This window comes from Nelumbo nucifera, chromosome 6 (genome assembly GCF_055504915.1).
Source record: "Nelumbo nucifera cultivar China Antique chromosome 6, China Antique-T2T, whole genome shotgun sequence".
Lineage (NCBI taxonomy): Eukaryota > Viridiplantae > Streptophyta > Magnoliopsida > Proteales > Nelumbonaceae > Nelumbo > Nelumbo nucifera.
In genome coordinates, this window is record NC_142654.1 from 56,745,413 (window position 1) to 56,753,049 (window position 7,637).

A 7,637-nucleotide genomic window follows, 5' to 3' on the forward strand; every position below is an offset into this window, starting at 1 on the left:
AACAACCTCTAAGTATGTGTTTGGTTCCGCTTATGTTTTTTCATTCAACATTTATGCTTTATTTGTTTGTAAAACCGAGAAAAATAATAATTACAACCGTTTATGACAACTAGGCGCCACTACGCTCCATATCAACATAACAGTGAAAAACGCCTAACTGTTTGTACGGAAGAGAAAAATAGGGGAACTGCTGAAGTGACACCTATGTGACAGCGTTTATTGAATAAACGCCCACGGAACCAAACACCCTCTAAATCCCACCTATTCTAACCACTTATTTTACATCCATTTTTGGGTTTTGGGTAGGGGAGGAGGAAGAAGATTGATTAGTGCCAATTAAATTTGTCACAAGTAGAATAATAACAACTGAAGATGACAAAAGAAAATTTAGAATTTCTTTTTTATAAAATTGGTTATGTCTCATTATAATTAAATATCAAAAGATGATTTTTTTTTACTTGGGAAAATAAATATATTTTTACTCAAATATCAAAAGATTAATTTTTTTTTACTTAGAAAATAAATATATTTTTACTCAAATATCAAAAGATGATTTTTTTTACTTAGAAAATAAATATATTTTTACTCAAATATCAAAAGATGAATTTTGTGTGGTTGCAAATATGCCTTGAGAAGAAGTTCTCGCCATGTCACCAAAATCGCAGCTCTTGACTGTTACATAACAACCACTCATGATAGAGAAAAACCAAAGCGTTCAGCACTGACCATGGCCATCTGTCTAACTATGCTTGAAGAAGAGGAATGGAATGTGTAGGGTAAGGCAGTGAGGGGAGAGCCAATCTAGCCAAAGCTTGTTATCCCACCATGAAATGAAAATACCCCCATGCTAGAAGTTAAGCACCTGACTCCGGTTGAGGTTTGTAATTGATGGGAGAAAGGACTTTGTTACAATTGTCATAAGCACTACTTACCTTAACACAGTTGTAAGGTCGAAACCTTTTTAGATAGTGATGATTGATGAGGAAAGGGGACTGAAAAAGAAGACCCCCCCCTAAAGTAAAACAGAGGAAGCCAACCCAGAAATCTTCTTACAGTCCTAGGGGTGTCAATTGGACTGGATTTGGTCCAATCCGATCTTAGTCCAATGAGTCAATTACAAATGGATCAGGTCCAATCCAATCCAATAAATATTTTGGATCATTCCAATTCAATGTCCAAACCGTCCAATATGTTCAAATTCATTTTAATTTAGATTGGTTTCAACCCAAACTCAGTCCACTGACACTTATATTCTTATCTTATATTAATGGATCGGATATTGGCTTAATCCAATCGAATCCAATACAAATTTATTACAGATGGACCAAATCCAGTCCAATCTAATAAATATTTTGGACCCGATTGGTCCAATCCAACATGTCTTGTTGGTCTGTCTAATCTGTCAAAATTGATTTTGGACTGAAGCGGGGTCCAGTCCATAAAACTACGGAGTACTCTCATTCAACACCCCATTCTAGTGCTAGTGGAGAGTGGATCCACTTGCAAGTTCTTAAATCCCTCCCTAACCTAAAAAGCTCGAATTCCCATCAGCTTGGAAGTAGGAATGTCCCAGTACGTGTTCAAGTTACCACACTCATTGCAGATTTCTATCTTTTACCATTATCTAATTATGATACCATTCTTAGCACCCAGTGACCGGAACCTTAGGACCATCCCTACGGGATTTTGCCACCCTCTCATTACAGTTTAGGGACCAACAGGGTAACCATACATTGAAGGGACTGAGACCATGAGATGAAGATGATTAAAGTTGGTCGAGGCTCCAAGGTGTTGTTTAAACCAGGTCAGGTATTTTGTACTCTAATTGAAAGTAATTTCAAGTTTCAATAATTCTCTTCAGAGCAACCCCACTATTTAGTCAGTATTAGATCAGTTTGAGACGGTGTTTGATTAGCCCATTGGCACCCCCCCTCCATGAGACCATGATCATGATGGGACACCACTAGTAAGTGTGAGACCCTATCTCGGTACCCACACTTACAAAAGAAGGAAATTGAAGAAATCATCAAAGGAATGTTGAAAGAAGGAGTGATCCAACCTATTAACAATCCATTTCTACCCTTGTTTTTTAGCCTGAAAGTCCAAATTCAAAGACACCAAAATTACCTAAATTCGATACAATTTACCCATTTATCCTAAAACCCGAAGTTGGAACCAATTCCAATCGTTTCATCAGTCATTTTGATCCTGAACCTCATTTCATGTCAAATCAGAAATCTGAATTCATAAGTACATAGGGCTCAAAAATTCAAATCTACCATTTACCCCTTCATCCTAAGACCCGAAACCAAAACCGATTTCAATCGTTCGATTGGAATCATTTGATCCTAAACCTCATTTCATGTCAAATTATAAATCCAAAACCATAGGTACATAGATCTCAAAAATCTAAATCCAACGACACCAAGGTCACTCAAATCCGACACCGTTTACCCCTTCATCTTAAGACTCAAAGCCAAAACCAATTTCGACCATCCGATCAATCATTTTGATCATGAACCTCATTTCATGTAAAATCATAAATCCAACACAATAGGTACATATATCCCAAAAATCCAAATCCAATGACACTAAGATCACCCAAATCCGACATCGTTTATCCCTTCATCAAAAGACCTGAAGCCGAAATCGATTCTAATCGTCAAATCAGGACCATTTGTAATTCTGAACCTTATCCCACATGAAATATGAAATCCAACCTTCTATATGGATAGAGACTTAAATTTTGAGTCCAATGGTGCCAAGATTATCCAATTCCGACATCGTTAACCCCTCCATCTTGAGACCCGAAGATAAACTCGATTCAAGCCCTTTATTTGGAATCATCTTCACTATAACTTCGAAGCTAGGGACCCTCACGACCAAATTTTTCTCCCAGCCTCTAAAACCATCATGAAATTTGAATTTTAACCAGTTAAAGAGCCTCCAATATTCAATCAAGCCAATCACTTAAAATTGAAATGTCCAATTTAGGTAAATTGGTGAAGTTTTCCACTTATTGTCTTGATTGATTGAGAAGACCTCTCTCAAATTTATCTTGACAGCCCCTTCCCTCAATCAATCTTCCTCCAAAAACTCTTTAAACCTAAGCTTTTGATTTCCCTTAGCTCCCTTTCTCACACTCAGGATACATAATCTAACCTAGGGAGAGAACTCTACCCCTAATAGCCTATAGAATACCCCCTCCCCTTCACGTCCCAAGTAGCTCAAAACTTCCATATCCCACCTCTAAACTCATGAAGAAACTTGTATCATGTCAAAAGAAACCCCAAGTCATGCTTACGACCGATATCACATCTCCTCCTCACAAGGGGCCCCCATAGAATATCTCTGCCATGTATTGGGAACATCTCCCAATGATAGTACTAGAATTGATGATGTCATTATCGGGAGATGTTCTCAATACACGGCGGGGATGTATTGTGGGGCATTATGGGGTGGCCCCTCGTGGGGAGGAAATGGCAACTGAGACAAGCCACCCTGGCAGGGATGTTCTCAATACCTCAGCCCCTTCTAATCTCCACCATTCATTTTAGGGCACTCTCTTTTTAGCTTTTTAACACTAGGGCGCCACCTAACTTCTAATCCTCACCATTCAGGCCCTAGTTATTAGATCTCAGTCCTCAATTCCATTTTTTATCTCAACCATCCACTCTAGGGCGTCACCCACTCCTTTTAATCTCCATCTTTCAACCTTAGGCGCTTTAATCTCCACCCTCCATTTCTCGGCGCCCAAATCTCATCCCTACATAATATTGGGTGCCCTCTCCTTCTCTTCTAAGCCTTAGGGTCAACCCAGAACCATCCTAACCCTACATTAGAAACCCTAGGGCGCCCATATCTTTGCTAAAACCCAGCTGCCACTCCTCTCTTTCTCTCTAATTCCAATTGTGTCAATCCTTCTCTATAAAAAGGACCCAAGGGCTCCTGAGAAGGGGTTGGATTCTACCCCCAAGTAAGACAAAAGGCTGATCTTGAGAAGTTCAAGGGTAGAGGAAGAAGAAGACGCCCAGGCAAGAGGAGGGGTTCCTACTTGTAGTTCGCCAAAGCCACTACTGCCACCTCTGGATTCGGATCCCAACCATTAGTCTTAGATTTAATTTTTATTCTTTCAATTCTAGCTTCGTTATTTCCTTTTTGCAATTTATTTTCATTCTGTTTGATCTTCGTTTTCTTTTCTATAGATCTGGAATTCGGCAAGGTAAGACGGAAGGCCTACCTTGAGAAGTTCGAGAGTCAAAGGAGAGATCCGGAGACTACTACCTCTGATCGGATTACAGATTTTTTTTATTTCATTTCCTTCATTTATTTATTTTTCTGCACTTTTAATTTCTACAATGTTTGAATTCTATCTTTTTCAGTTTAATTAATTAATTTTTATATTTCTGCACTTCCCTCTTGTGTTCTCTTGTCCGGATTTGAGTACATATTAATTTTTCCCTCGCTTCTCTGTGGATACGACCCATTTTCATCATTTTACTGCGTTAGTAGTTACTTGAGAATCGAAAAAATTTATAAATATTTAAACTAATGTTCTGAAGTGGTTAACGACACACTTCTGAACACACCAACTGCCGCTAAAGATCAGCATTTCTAGCAGTAAATGCCAAATAGCCAAGTCGAAAACTACCGCTAGAAATGTAATTTCTTATAGTGTATGCATACTTGGAATGTTTACTTAATTTAATGTTTTGTCATTGTATCTTATTTTATGGTAGTTTATGGATGCATGAATTCACATATTATAGCTTTTCACCCTTGCACTTTTAATTGTTCTTTTGTCTTCTTACTTTTTTTAACAAAGAACTCAAGTTTCTACTTTGAAGCACAAGGAACTCAAGCATGAACTCAAGAACTCAAGTATGGTGTTCTTTTCAAGCATGAAGATATGATCACATAATAGGTATGGAGTTATTTTCAAGCATAAAGTCATTTTATTTTGAAACTTAGATCTTAGAATTTAGATGGATACATGCTTCTATTTTTTTATATAAATATGGATACATGCTTCTACTTAATTGTTTAATACTTTTAGCAAATTGATTTATAGATAAGTTCAAATGAATGCATGCCTACTCTTGTTTTTACATTCTTCTTAGTTGTATTTGTTTCTATTTAATTATTGTAAATATGTGATAAATATATAGAGGATAGCATCACGTATGCAAAACTTTTATACAATTTTTTGCACTTTTTCTGTATTCTTTAATTTTTTTCTTTTTTTTTTGTGTGTTTTCTACACTTTTCTAATTTTACTTTTTAGATTTTTCTGGTACTAATAAAAGGCATCCTTCACTTTTTTTCTGGTTTTGTACTTTTATATTTTTCTGGTTTGTATTTTTTGCAATTTGATTTTTCTGAGTTTTATATTTTTTAGCCATTTTTGTTAATAAAAATAGCTTTCAGTCTTTTAAGTTTTAATTCTTGACTCTTGTACTTTTTTTATTTAATCAATGTGATTATTAGATTATGTATATTATGTATGTATGCTAAGTTTCTACACTTTTTCTTTATTTGTCTTCATTTTTTTTTATTTTTCTGCTATTTTTTTATAATTTTCATCATTAAATTTAAAATTGAATTATATTTCATCAATTGTACTAGTTTTTTCATTTTATTTGTTACTTGTTTTTTTATCATCTTTTCTTATACTTATTTAATATTCTGTCTATCTTTAATTTTTAATATATATTAAATATATTTATATATTTATGACATCACGGATTGGCCTGTTCAACCCAAATGGTTGAACTACTGACCCAAAAAAATGGAGGCCAAAGTGGTTCCATTTCCAGGTCATTTTTTAAAACATTGCTTCTCTCTATAGACCGAAGAATTTTGTCTTCTCAATTCGTATATGTACTTTCACTAATTGTGACTAGTCAGGGGTGTTGTATTTTTTCAGATGTATTATTCAGGTCATGCTTATTCTTTTTATTTATTTTAGACCCCAAAGTTTACTCCAGGTGAAGGGGAGGCCACCTACAAATTTTATTAACCATTATCAAAAGGAAAATTAAGAACAAGAGAGGACATAGCTTGCCTTACCCCAAGCCCAAAACAGAAGGCTCTCACCTTAACCGCTCAAAACCCACCCAGAATAAACAAGAAAACCACATTAAAACTCAACTAGTCAATACACAACAAAGGCGTATTAATATAACCCTCATGCATAAGTTTTCTAAGATTATTGGAATATTTGAAATGGTATGAAAAGCTACATGGCATCTAGCATCAATACCAGCATTTGCAAAGAAATCAACACATCTTTTTCCTTCTCTCAAGGTGTAAGAAACTACTTGATTCTTTTGTAGGAGTAAGCCACTAACCAAGGATGAGAGACAGTTCCTTTGATGATTTGAACAAGAAATTCATTATCAATCCCCACTTCTATTTTAACAATTTCGTCACTGATGCATAAAAGAAGCCCATCAAGAAGAGCAAAAAATTCAGCTTGCAAAGACGTTGCAACACCATAGTAATTGTAGAAATCAGAACAAAATTCTCCATTGACATTTCTAATAATTCCGGCCTCTTCACTTTCACCCGGGTTTCAATGACTAGCACCATCAACATTTAATTTAATTCTAAAGTGAGAAGGAAATTTCCACGAGACCCATCTTATTTTCCTTCTTCTCGTGGTTCTGATTAGGATATCAAGCACTTGAAGTACAAATTTGTTTAGGTCATCATTTTTGGGGATCTTTTAGATAGCACTTAAATCTACAATGCATTTTTTCACTTTAGGTTCAATTTGGAAGCAACACAAATACAAATATGTACAATGCAAATACATACAAAATAATACAAAATATATTATTTTGCACTCTACATATTTGTATTTGTACTCCTTCCAAACTGAGCCTTAATTACTTGCCTCCATCAATTCCTATCCCAATCAATAAGTGTTGAGACTGGTTTATGGGGATATTGAACAAGTTGGAGAAGTATTTCCAAATTTTTTGTGGTCTCCAGTGCAGTGGCATTTATATACGATATAGATACTCCTTCTCATTACAAGTTCATCAGTTGTAAGGGGCCATGAAGGAACCTCCACATAAACACTGAAACTTTGGTGGGCAGGCTTCGTTTGCTGTTAGGTGAGGTCGTTGAATAAGTTGATATTCTATAACATGCCCCCTCACAGGCTTGGACTTGAAGCATGAAGAAGCACAGGCCCACCCATACCTTATGCTGAAATTTATTTAATTATAATAGGGGTAACGAGGACCAAATACTAAACAATTTAGTCAAAATGGCTCTTATACCATCTCAAAGAATCATTCAACTTAAAATCTTAAACTGTTAGGTGAGGTCCTTGAATTGGTTGATATTCTCTAACAATAATCATTCTAATCTATCAAAAGGTTATGACATTTGGCCTGTTGGATCCTATTTATAATAAATTCTGGAACTTGGTTCATCATCTCAAAGTTCCAGCTACAATCATGAACGAGAACTTAACAGAGTTCGAATCCATTGACCTCCAAATCAGCAATTTCATTTATAAGAGGCCCAGAGCCTAGCCAATTGTCATAGCAGAAGGAATATGCCCTTTACCTACAATTCAGTGGCAATGATTCAAAGCCAAATCTTTCTACTTTAACATATTCCAA